Source organism: Puma concolor, chromosome D2 (assembly GCF_028749965.1).
Source record: "Puma concolor isolate L17-30 chromosome D2, mPumCon1.1.hap2, whole genome shotgun sequence".
NCBI lineage: Eukaryota > Metazoa > Chordata > Mammalia > Carnivora > Felidae > Puma > Puma concolor.
In genome coordinates, this window is record NC_141677.1 from 2,016,496 (window position 1) to 2,030,002 (window position 13,507).

Consider the following 13,507-nt stretch of genomic DNA (forward strand, 5'->3'; position numbering starts at 1 on the left):
ATTTCATATATAAATAAAAAATAAAAAAAAATAAAAAAATATGATTCCATTTACAATCATTAAAATAAACAAAATACTTAGGTTGGAATTTTATAAAATATATGTGGGACCAGTTTTCTGGAAGCTGCAAAACTCTCAGGAAAGAAATCAGAGATTTTAAATGTTAAGAATTTGGAAAGACAAAAGGGTTTATAGATTACAGTTCTCAAATAGTAAGTATCTCAGTTCTCCCTTACTAATACATGTTTAATGCATTTCCTATCTAAATCCCAGTGAGAGGGGCACCTGGGTGGCGCAGTCGGTTAAGTGTCCGACTTCAGCCAGGTCACGATCTCGCGGTCCGTGAGTTCGAGCCCCGCCTGCATCAGGCTCTGGGCTGATGGCTCAGAGCCTGGAGCCTGCTTCCGATTCTGTGTCTCCCTCTCTCTCTGACCCTCCCCCGTTCATGCTCTGTCTCTCTCTGTCCCAAAAATAAATAAACGTTGAAAAAAAAATTTAAAAAAAAATAAAAAATAAAAAAAAATAAATCCCAGTGAGATATGTTGCAGATACAGAAGGAGAAAGGCAAAGGAACTAGAATTAAAACTTTTACATTTAAAGCATTTTATGAGAAAGGGTCTAGGATAGCCAAAAACATCCTGAAATAGACAAAATAAGGGTGATCAGTCTGCTGGTTGTTAAGACTTCTCACATAGCTACCGTCACCAAGAGCGTGTGGCATTACCAGAGGGACAGACATTAAGTCTCTCACCTTGTACAAAAATTAACTCACAATGAAACAAGAACTTTAATGTGAAATGTAATAATATAAGGCTTTTAGAAAAAATATAAGATGATGTCTTTGGGTTTTAGAGCTCAGTAACCCATGCTTCCTGTCACATTGAGGACCCCTGTGAGGAAAACAAGACCATTTCGACTTCCTCAAAATTAAATGTGTTTTGCAAATGCTTCTGCTAAGAATATGAAATTCTGAAGAGAGCTGGAGGAAAATTTGCAGACAGCATATGCGACGAAGAATTGATATCTTAGAATATATGAAATTTCCAAACACTCAGTAGCAAAAACCTAATTACCCAGTTATGGTCAAAAGACATGATCAGATATTTCACCAAAGAGGATATACAGACGGCACACCAGCCGATAAAAAGATGTTCAACAATGCTAGCCATCAGAGAAATGCAGATTAAACACAGTGAAATATCATTACGCACCTCTCAGGATGGCCGAGCTGAGAATCCGTGACCACACCAAATGTTGGTAAGGACGCAAAGAGACTAGCACACGCTTACATCCAGGGTGGGAAAATGAAATGTTACAACCACTCTAGAAAACAGTTGGGAAGTTTCCTTAAAGAAGTAAATGTGGGGGCACCTGGGTGGCTCAGTCGGTTAAGCAACCAACTCTTGGTTTTGGCTCAGGTCATGAACTCATGGTTTGTGTGTTTGAGCCCCCACGTCGGGCTCTGTGCTGACAGCTCAGAACCTGCCTGGAATTCTCTCTGTTTCCCTCTCTGTCTGCCCCTCCCCTGCTTGCTCTCTCTGTCTCTCTCTCTCTCAAAATAAATAAACTTAAAACATAAAATACAATAAATAAGTAAATGTGGAACTGCCATACAGTCCAGCATGCTTGATCTTCTGTCACTGAGACATGAAAATTAATGTTTACGCAAAGACTTGTGCATAAACGGTTATAACAGCTTTATTCATGATAGCACCAAACTGGAAACAGCCCAGTGGAGAAAGGCTAAATAATCTGCAGTTTAACAGGGAACAAACCATTGACGCATGGGACAGCCTGGTTCTGTTTCTAGAACAGTCTGGAAATGACAAAATTATAGAAATGCAGAACAGGTTAGTAGTTGTCAGGAGTGGGAGGAAGGACAATGCATGACATCCTTGTGGAGATGGAAATTTCCCGAAACGTGACTGTTCTCCTGGTGTTACTGGGGGAAACCATAAAAGGTACAAGGGATCTCTCAGCATTATTTCTCACAACTGCTTGTGACTCTACAATTATCTCAAAGTAAAAAGTTTAATTATTAACATGAGTCAACTTGCTTATGTTTAGTCAGCCTGAACGTTTCAATTACTTTTAATACATAAAACCAAGCAAAGCAAAAATATGTGAATAAATATAACATGAGAAAAAAATACCTTACCTATTATTCTAAAAATATGAATCAGAAGAGAGAAAAAACAAAATTAGTCTTCAAGCCAAAACTCTGATAAGTATTTATTTCCGTGAATCCCTACATTAGGATGCATTTGTATAATAGCATAACAAATGAATTTTTATAAAATTTTTTTTCAACGTTTATTTATTTTTTGGGACAGAGACAGACAGAGCATGAACGGGGGAGGGGCAGAGAGAGAGGGAGACACAGAATCAGAAACAGGCTCCAGGCTCTGAGCCATCAGCCCAGAGCCTGACGCGGGGCTCGAACTCATGGACCGCGAGATCGTGACCTGGCTGAAGTCGGACGCTTAACCGACTGCGCCACCCAGGCGCCCCAACAAATGAATTTTTAAATCCCATAACTAATCAACTTGCTTCAGGCTGAACCCTCTGAGTGGTACCTAGAGAGTGGCCATTCAGTATTTTCCAAGGTACATTGTGTGTGTGTGTGTGTGTGTGTGTGTGTGTGTGTGTGTGTGTAAATAAAAAAAATCAAGAATATCTTGCCAAATGCTGAGGGTGATGCAGAAGAAGGCATTCTGGGTACCTGACCTCAGAGAGCTCATCAGGCAACTAATGATATTGAGAATATATTTTGAATTATTTTTACTTATCGAAACATATGTTCTCATTTCCTGATAACGCTAATCCTGAATCACAAAGTTGCTCATACTGTGAATGCCCTAAGTGTATAAAAGCCACCTTTTACTATGTAACTTATTAAAATGTCAATGGATATAAGCTTTCTTATATTCCCCACACCCTTGCCATTGTATGTGTTGAACCAGATCTGTTTGCTCTTCCCTGATTAAGAGCTTATTTTTCTGGACTGAAAATATGGGCAGAATGAAGAGCCCTGTTCTGTTTTCAAACAAAACCAACCAACTGACCAACCAACCAAACAAACAAACAAACAAAAAAGCAAAAAAATATCCACTGTAAAGACAATCTTAAGTGTCCTTGTGGGACAAAATGTTTATGAAAGGAAGGAAAGAAGTGAAGCTAAGATTCTTCCAGAAGACGGAGTAAGACTGAGAGAAGGACATGTCTGCTGCTCTGCTGACTCCAGGGCGGCCCAGGTTGGTCTCTCCCAGTAACAAAAAGCTACGCTAGTCAAGTAAAGTCAAATACATCAGAGAATTCATAATTTTGGAGATGTTTTGCATTTAATACGAAGGAATGTTGGATTTTTATTTTGAAATATGATGCTATAGCTCCAGTAAACTATATGCACATATTTTAAACACACACACACACACACACACACACACTAAAAATTGCAATCATAAACACAGAATTGCAATATTCTTGTCTAGTTAATAGATTAAATTTATGAAAGAAGCATAAAACTGTTGAGTCCTTTAGCATTTTGAAAAATAACTTTTTATTACTCTTCAAAAAGGTATTTGCCTTACACAGAAACCGAAAATATATGCATACATATGCCTGGTGTGGGGCACAAGGTTTCTGTTGGTGCATCTTCTTGTAGATCTGTTCTTGAGTTGGGGTCTTGGCGACAGAGACCAGAGGTGAAGGTTGATATCAGAGCACAGTCTCACTCCGAGTGGGTTTCTCTTCCAGGTTTGCCTTTTGGAGAAAAGTTATGCAAAACATTTTGTAGAACTTAGACAGACTTACCACATCTTCAAGGTAATCTATGTAGGCTTGATTGATCAAATACAGAAATTGAGGTTGGATGTGGCATCTACAATTAATATACAAATCAATTGACTGACTTAGCTGTTCACATTCAGGGTAAAAATGTGTTTTATTTGAAGTGACACATTTCAAACCTGATATTCCTCTAACAAATATCATTGAAAATCTGACTCGTAATGTTCAGCTTTTTCTAGAAAAATTACATTAAAAACAGATATGGGCACAATTTATATAATTTCTCAATAAATTTTTCAAAATCTGTGGATCCCGTCGAAGGGACAGATAATGCTCTACATGTAAGAGGCCACCCTCGTCTTCCCTTCCTGTCCCCGGGCCGCCTCCCAGCAAAGATACCCCCCCCCCCGTAAGACTTCTGTTACTGCTGTATCAATTGTCTTTTTTCGAAGTTCTACAAGTGGAATCATGTTGTCTGAATTCTTCTGCTCACACTGTTTGTGAAATTTCTTTATACTTTGTGTCTAATTATGACTTCAGTATTCTCCATGGCTAGATAGTGTTCTGTGGTATGAATATAATACAGTTTATTTATGCTCTTGATGAGTATTTAGGTAGTGTCCCATTATGAGATATTACAGATATGATTGTTATAAATATTCCAGTTAGGTTTGTTGCTGCTGTTGAGCACATGTGTGCATGTCTGTGGACCCTATACACCCTGAGGTGGAAGAAATGTCTGGTCTGGAGAGTCTGTACCTTCAGCTATAGTTGATAGGACTCAATGGTTTTCGAAAGTAGCCAAATCAATTCCCATTCACATCATTAGTATATGAGTGTTCTGGCAGTTCCCTACAGCTGTCAACCTTTAATACTAGTATTTTCCTTTTGTTTCATTTTAAACATACTTGTAGGTATATAAAAATGCCCGCCCTTTTTTTTGCGTTTCCTTAGATCTCATGTTTTCTTTTTATTTTTTATTTATTTATTTTTTTTTTAAATTTTTTTTTCAACGTTTATTTATTTTTGGGACAGAGAGAGACAGAGCATGAACGGGGGAGGGGCAGAGAGAGAGGGAGACACAGAATCGGAAACAGGCTCCAGGCTCCGAGCCATCAGCCCAGAGCCTGACGCGGGGCTCGAACTCACGGACCGCGAGATCGTGACCTGGCTGAAGTCGGACGCTTAACCGACTGCGCCACCCAGGCGCCCCTCATGTTTTCTTTTTAAATAAGAATACACATAAAACTCACATTTAATCAATAATTCAATGATATACCTTGAAAACTTTTATTTGTATATTCTTATAACAAAAAATCATAAAATTATATTTAATGTCGTGTGGAGAGACTGCATACTATGAAAACATTTCATCTCTTCTTCCTATCTTCTTATATTTCATTAAATCAGAGAAGGTAAAATCTTGACATTAGCGGCTTTTAGAAAGTTCTTAGGGACTGATTCGCAGTAATCTTTGAGAAGACAGGACTCATCGAACTACATAAATGACCTTTGATCAAGGGATGTCAGTTTTGCTGACCTCAAGTTTTGTTTGTATGTTCGTTTTAATTTATCTGTGGGACATGAGCTGTGGTTACCTGGATGCAAGTGTTTGGTGTGTGAGAAGGGTCTTTCCTGGGTGATCATGAGAACTTTCCTGGCGAGGTGCACCTAAACTTTATATTTTTGAGCTGACTCTTCCTCCCACAGAATTTTCCTTTCATTGATCCCTTGACATATTGATGTTTTAGAGGCAAAAGAAAAAAAATAAAGTCTCAAAGTTTTGGCAAAAAAAAAAAATACAGAGTTTGATCTTGATGTTCCAATGTTGATTATTTCCATTTGGTCACAAATTCTGCCTGTGACTTGGGACTTTGTGTAATGTAATCATTACTTTTTCCCTAATTGTTTTTAATTTGCTTACTGTAAACATTACAGAAATCTGACAAATAAAGCATCTTAATAAGGTACTTATACAGTGTGGTCACCATGGCCACATATATGCATATGTGGAAGCTTTAGACATTTGAAGCATTAAAAAAAATTTTTTTTAATGTTTATTTATTTTTGAGAGAGAGGGAGAGACAGATTGTGAGTGGTGGATAGTCAGAGAAAGAGGGAGACAGAGAATCAGAAGCAGGCTCCAGGCTCTGAGCTGTCAGCACAGAGCCCAACACGGGGCTCGAACCCACAAACGGTGAGATCAGACCTGAGCTGAAGTCGGATGCTTAACCGACTGAGCCACCCAGGTGCCCCTGAAGCATTTATTTTTATGTTATGAGGAGAATTGCGTGCTTTCTCAGAGGTCTTAGGGCAGAAATTTCCAAATGTACTGACTTAGAATATTAGATTTGGACCCAATAAAGGCTTTAGACTTGGAAAAACATCAAAGTATGAACAGTAGTAAAAAATAATGTGGTATTGCATTGCGGCTGGCTGCTTACCTGAGATGTACCCGAGAGTGAAACATGCAGATTACCAGTGATGTGTGTGGTTTCAGTTATAATATGTAATATCTTTTTTCTGTTGATGCTCAAGATTCATGGCATATAAAGAAAGAGTAATTGTCATTCAGTTTCTGTTTCTAAACTGCCATAGCAACATAGTATAAAATTATATTTTGTAAAATTGTTTAAATTATTTGATATATTGTTACTCACCTCTCTAACAAGAGACTTGGAAATCGTCACAAAGTGATTATCTACCTATTTATTTAGCAACCTGGACATCAAACACAATGTTAGGTGCATAGTAGCTGTTTGAGAAATGTTATTTGTCTATACAAGTTCGTATCTCTTCAGGGCTATCTAGTTATATTGCAAACCACTCACGAATCAACTCTTCCTCTGACTGAATGATCCATTACCTGATTGCTCATGAGAATTCGTATTTGAAAGAATAAACCTTAGCATCAAATAAATGTTAGTTGTTTAAACGAATACTTGAAAACAGAACAGCGTTCTTATCTCTGAATATTCTATTTGTGACTTCAAACCAGTGCTAAGGAAACTTACAATACGTGGTTATAAATGTGTCAGGTGGAAATTTTTTCTCTTCTTCCCTGGTAGGTTCTGCGGCTGACCTAATAACTGAAATGACACAAGACAGATTAACAGGAGAAAAACAAATCCAATTACTCACAGAAGAATGCCCCAGAGGGACAAGATGCTCAAAGGCAGTCAGGCAGTTGAGGCTTATGGGTGGTCCTGAGCTAAGGAAAGGGGGCGGAGCTCAGAGAGGCAAAGACAAGTCTCAGAAAGATGAAGAGAGCACATGATAAGTAAACATATCTATGTATCTATAAATATAAATTATACACACACACACACACACACACATATGTGTGTATATATATATTTGCTGTGCCAGAAGTCTCTCTGATATAAAAAGCTCTCTCTGGTTTAGCTCTCTTTCTGGTACAGGCCCCCTTGTCTATATTTTTTCAGGCATTTAGGACAGAGGAGAATAAAAAGCTCTTCCTGAGTCTGCTGGGCCATGATTGTCTTTGGCTCAGAATAATCCACATACCAAAGTGGCATATTTGGGGGAGGCTTCTTCTGAACCCCTTCAAATGTATATTGAAGCAATTAGGTAAACTTTCAGTGAGTTTTTTTTTTTAAAGTTTTTTTAATGCTTATTTATTTGGGGGAGAGAGAAAACAAGCGAGGGAGGGGCAGAGAGAGAGGGAGACACAGAATCCGAAGCAGGCTCCAGGCTCTGAGCTGTCAGTGCAGAGCCTGACGCGGGGCTCGAACTTGTGAACCCGAGATCATGACCTGAGCCGAAGTCAGATGCTCAACCGCCTGAGCCCCCCAGGCACCCCTCAGTGAGGTTTTGAGGTAGGCACTGGAAAGAGAGATTATTTGGAGATGAAAGAACTCTGGCTCTACCCCCGTCCCCAGAAGAGAGACAGCAGGGCCTTCTTCCATGTGTGACCTAGAAAGTGCACTGTGAAAAATCGGACGGAGCAGGTAAGAGGCGGCAATCACTCGTGTCCTACACTGCGATCCTTGTCTGACCACGTTGGACCCTCTGCTTCAGGTTTGGTGATTAGTCTCCATTCTTTGTCTGTCTTGCAAAGCACTTGAACCTATAAATCTAGGGGATAGCAATTTGATAAAGTGATCTTTATTTTTCACATACTCTACCAAGTTTCTTCACTACCATTTGACCAAATGTCAATTACTGGTAAGTATCAAGGGCCAGCCTGCTTATTTCCTATTACTGACCACATGCCTTCTAGAAGATTGAAGAATGTATTTCAGACTTCTAATTCCCCACTTCATGTTTTAGGCTCTAAACCCAACCATAGATATTATTTATTTTCATCTCTCAAGAGACCATCGCTGATGGTTCCTTCTCCGGGACGGTCCTTTCTTCTTGTTTAGTATAATCCACGTGCTTTCTCTACGATCTCTTCTCAAAATATTTATTACAATTTCACCTTTGCCTTTCATTTGCATCCCAAATGCAGCATTTTAATTGCAACAGAGACTGGCCAGGCTACCTTTCTAAACATGATCTGAGGTAGTGCCTGGCGTGAAAAGCCCGAAAGGCCAAGTTCGCTTTGTTGTTGTGGTTTCTTCCTCCAGGTGTCTCTAACCCTGAGCCTCAGAAGAAATGCAAAACATGTAAGTCATACAGGAGTCATTGTTCCTTTGTATTCTTAATGAAAGTATTTATTTTCACTGAAAAGAGTTTGCAGTTTATTAAAATACTGAAATGCAGTGATATAAGCCAAACTTACTATACAGATAAACTTATTGAAGTATACTCTATACTCTTAGAAATACGGTATGCATATTCAGGTCCCAACAGTCAGTGGCAGCTGGTGAAGCACCAAGGGGCGGATCCTCCCGGGAGTGAGGGCAACTTAGTCTCCCTCCCTCGAGGTGGTAAGGCGGGACAGAGTCCCCAGTGGTTGTTTTTAAGCCACTCCTTTTGGGGGTGTACAGCAACAGATAACGAAGACAGCTACTTTTCAGACTTATCATTTCATTTAGTATTTTAGTGAACATTTAACAGAAAGCGTGGGCCCAGGCCATGGCAGAGAGCTCCGTTTTCACCAACATCACCAGGAAGGACCTCTTTTGCAACTGACTAACGGATTCTCTTTTGAATATTACAATTTTGTAACCACATTTCAGGCTATTATGTAATTGTATCACCAAGTGCTGATTATGGCTTTCAGTGTTCCCTATCAATTCTTGACTGCCATCGTATTCTCATTTCAAGCTTCAAATTCTATTTATTTCAGCAATATCAGTGATCCTTTGAAGGTGAATAACTGGTAATACAAGGACTTACGCTGTTACCTACAAATAATGATTAAGGGCAGAACCTCATTTTGCAAAAAAAAAAAAGTCTGCAAATATTGGGTATGGACATTTTCTAAGAATCAGGTTAATGGATCCCTTTAGAGTCTCTCAAATATTAGGGACCCAATAAAGCCCCAGAAAAACTAACAAATCAGAGCAAGGGATGTTTCATAAAGTCTCTGGAGAACTGTGGCACAAAACGGGGCAGCTGACTTTTAAGAAGCAAACCAAAGGTCCGTAGTGGGAATGTTACCATAGGTTCAGTTATCCGGATGTCCCATCAGTGTGCATTGGGTGCCCAGGGCCAGATAATTGAGACCACCTGGTAGTGCAGACCGAACCCTAACTCCAGCTACTACGCTTACCCCGTCCATCCTGATTCTGACTGTAGCACCCACTGTGCACAGATGCAGGGGGAGCCCCGAGGACAGCAGGTGCACACTCCCTGGGGAGGGCGTCATCCGAGGTGAGGCCGGAGGGTGAGGAGAAGGTAGACCAGCAAACCCAAGAAGGAAGGGGGGGGGGGCTGTTTCAGCGGAGAGAGCCGCGAGAGCAAGTGATGGAGAACGTGCTAGAGACCCCGGACTCAGGATGACCTGGGGACCCCGTGCGCCCAGGGAGAGGCTGTAAATGACATGTGGACAGAACGGCTTGAAGCTCTGCCGTGTTTATCCGCGTACATCTGCTCCTATCCGGTTCCTAATACAACCAGAAGAAAAGCAGGAAATCCAGCACTTCTCATCGAAAATAACACTCCTCCTATTTGTGTTAGTTAGGAATGGGCCATTCACTCGAAAGAGCACAGAAACTACTCTTTACAGATTTTGATGTTCAGTTTATCGATTGCTTTATTATATTTTTAAAAGGAATTGACCTTTTTAAAATCACATAATCATAATATGCCCTGTTTTGTCAAAATTATATTTTATAAGCTGATCAATGAGTCAATAGTGTGTCCCCATGTACGTTGTACATAAACCAGAAAGTAGGTCCCGGGACAATTAAACCTGAGGTGAGTGGGGAATGTTCTTACCCTGGAAAGTTCTAATAATTCAGACTGAAGTACTCCTGAGAGATTCAAGGTTTGTAATGGTTTTTTAGGAACATGGTAAGTGAGGCTTCAAGTCTTAAATATATGACTTTATTTACAATCACAAAACGGTAATCGCTGTTTATTATATTTGTTTGAAAATTTGTTCCTGATGCAGGAACATAAATCACGGGTTACCTCAGTTTTACCACTGACGAATCTAATTACTACATAATATTTACACTCTCGCTGCTTCATTAATTACATACAAAGCCTATATTTTAACACTTCTGAGAGCTTAATTTGCACTTAAATCATAGCACTTGTATTTATCTTACTCGTTTTGAGTTGCAGGTCGTTAAATATTGAATATGTTATAATATTGCGGGATAGCTCACTGCACTAGGCAAATGGCATTCCTTGTTTCCTCCTCTTCAATGACTTTGCCTGCACAAGTGGTTCAGAAGTGCCTTCCCTTTGTGACACCAAGCCTGGGGGATGGATGAGGGCAGGGATACAGAAGATATCGATAAATATTTTAAGAGCAACTCAATGAGTGAGCAAATAAATTAGTATTGTTTGAGGAGTGTAGCTGTCTAATATGTTAAACGCTGACACACAGAATTATAAGACCAAGAAGTACCAAAATAAGCCCCCAGGGCTGAGGTGAGATACCTTTTAAGTGCTTTAGGGATTACATCAGAAATTGACTTTCCACTTGGAAGACACAGGTGCTGGTTCCTGTCACACTCTGAGAGGCCGGCACGCGCTGTCACGCGCACGTGGAAAGGAGTGACATCAGCGAGACGGTCCAGTGGTCCAGTGCTCATGTTCCCCTGTCAACCACGATACCGTGGCATCTGTCCAGAACAACAGTGCCGCACGGGAGCCCTGGGGGCCAGGAGGATGTGACCCCTCAGTACGGTCCCGGCCAGCAAGAGCCATTTTGAGGAGTCAAGCTCTCTCTCAGGTGGCTGACTTGCCCCCTGCAGATGGGAACCAGCTCCCATCCTGAGGACCGGGCTATGCCTCATTTGACCTTGGTTCTGTCAATATGCCAAGGGACCCGCAGAAGTCACGCCCATCCACGCATGGGGCGATAGGCGTGTGGACACTGACCGTGGACCCTCCGGTGACTGTAGAGCTGCTCTGGTCCTCCTGGTGTAGTGTGGGAGCCCTGGAGGTGAACCCACCAAACTCGGCCAAGCTGTACGTTCGGAAAGGGCCCTGTAACTGGGTTTGGCTGTCCCAGCCACAGTGAGGTCACAACCTTGATGGCACGGGAACCTTGCAGGAGACACTCGCATGTGCACCACTGGCGATCCCAAAAGGATGCCACATGCAGCCCCGGCCTTCTCACCACCGTAGTCGGGCCACAGTCCTGAAGACCCAGGGCCCAGCAGGCGATGTGCCCATCATTGCTCCCGGGATTCTGAAGGGCCCCACCCTCAGCTCCAGCCCCTCTCAGACACAGTCCAGGGCAGCCCCGCCCACCCAGGGACCCATCCGGTGGCCAAACAGCAGCCCTCCAGGGACCCAGCAGACCTCACACGCATCCACACACCCAAAGGCTTGCTGGCCGAGGCTCCCGCTGCACCCTGACTGGGACTGTAGTCCCAGGGCCACCCCACTAAGCGAGGCAGTGGAGATGGTCTCATTCATCCCAGGACCAGACAGCACCCGTGTCCCCCTGAGTGCCTGGAAAGAAGCCCGCTCACCAAAGCTCCCACTGAAGACCTGGCAACGACCTCTTAACTGCCTCCAGCCCAGCACAACCCAAGTTCTCGAAATAATCCTGTAGGCCCACAGAGGAGGAGACGTTCAGAGTGGTACAAATACGCTCTCTGATGCCATAACGATGGATACATGTCATTATACATCTGTCCGCACCCCGGGAATGGGTGACCCCAAGGGTGAGCTGTAATGTATACAGTGGGCTGCGTGTGACTGAGATGTGCCAGTCGTAACAAATACACGTCTCTGCTAGGCAGAGTTGATAAAGGGGGAGACTGTATGTGTGGTCATGGTGGACACATGGGCTATCTCGGTACCCTCTTCTAAATTTGGCTGTCAACATTACATTGCTCTAAGTAAAGCCTTAATGATAACAATAATAATAATGATAATAATAATAATAATAATAATAATAATTTGAAAACCCTGCGGCAGTAAAATTCAACTTACTCCTGCCTCGATTTATCAACTTTCTCATCTCCATCTTTTATAAATTCACAAAAACTTGTTAATGCTTCATTAAGTTCTCCATGTATTTTAAGGAGATGGAAAGCAAACATGTAATTAACCCTTTCCAGTAGTCTCATTTTTCCCTGCATTGTTGCGTATCCATTGGTGTCATTAATAATTACTATGTCGATATTTCCCCTAGTTCGAGTCTGCTGGGTACATCTTCCTGAAGCTTGTCTCTGTCTGAAGTGTCTTAATTTGTATTCATTGTTAAAGGATATTTTTTTGAAAAATACAGAATTCTAGTGGACATTTTTAATCAGCACTTTAATTCCATTATCTTCTGTCTTCTATATTTTCTGGTGGGAAGTCAGCTGTAATTTTATTGTTAATCCTAGGAGCACAATGTATCTTTTTTCAGTTTTCTCTAGGCCCTTCTATTTTTTATTTCTATTTTTTTACTGTAAATCCAAGTTAGTTAACATATGGTGTAGTGAGGATTTCAGGAATAGAATTTAGTGATATATCTCTCATATATGACACCCTGCGCTCATCCCAACAAGAGCCCTGTTTAATCCCCATCAGCCATTTAGCCCATTCCCCCACCCGCTCCCCTCCGGCAACCCTCAGTTTGTTCTCTGTATTTAAGAGTCTCTTGTGGTTTGTCTCCTTCTCTGTTTTTATATTATCTTTGTTTCCCTTCCCCAGTGTGTTCATCTGTTTTGTGTCTTAAATTGCACATATGAGTGAAGTCACATGATATTTGTCTTTCTCTGACTAATTTCACTTAGCATAATACCCTCCAGTTCCATCCACATAGTTGCAGATGGCAAGATTTCATTCTTTTTGATCTGTCTAGGCGCTTTTAATTGTTGTTGATGTCAGTCTTTTTGTGTGTTTGTTTTTGCTTTTCTTTGTTTAAAAATTTTTTTTTGAGTATGGGGCCCCTGAGTGGCTCAGTCGGGTAAGCATGCAACTCTTGGTTTCGGCTCAGGTCATGATCCCACAAGTCATTAGTTCGAGCCCCGCATCAAACTCCTTGCTGATCATGTGGAGGCTGCTTGGGATTCTGTCCCTCCCTCTCTCTCTGCCCCTCCCTCGCTTGTGCTTGCTCTCTCTCTCTCTCTCAAAATAAATAAGTGAACTTAAAAAATTTTTGAGTATAGTTGACACACACCATTAGATT

General features: G+C 41.3%; 1 long non-coding RNA gene across 1 annotated transcript in view; it reads left to right on the plus strand.

The window, feature by feature from the left end:
• LOC147575735 (uncharacterized) overlaps positions 1-7,467 on the plus strand; it is a 148,155-nt gene extending 140,688 nt beyond the window's left edge. The window contains exon 3 of the long non-coding RNA XR_015241958.1: positions 6,858-7,467. This is a non-coding gene — a long non-coding RNA (uncharacterized LOC147575735). The remainder of the gene's footprint in view (positions 1-6,857) is intronic.
• Positions 7,468-13,507: the final 6,040 nt, after the last annotated feature.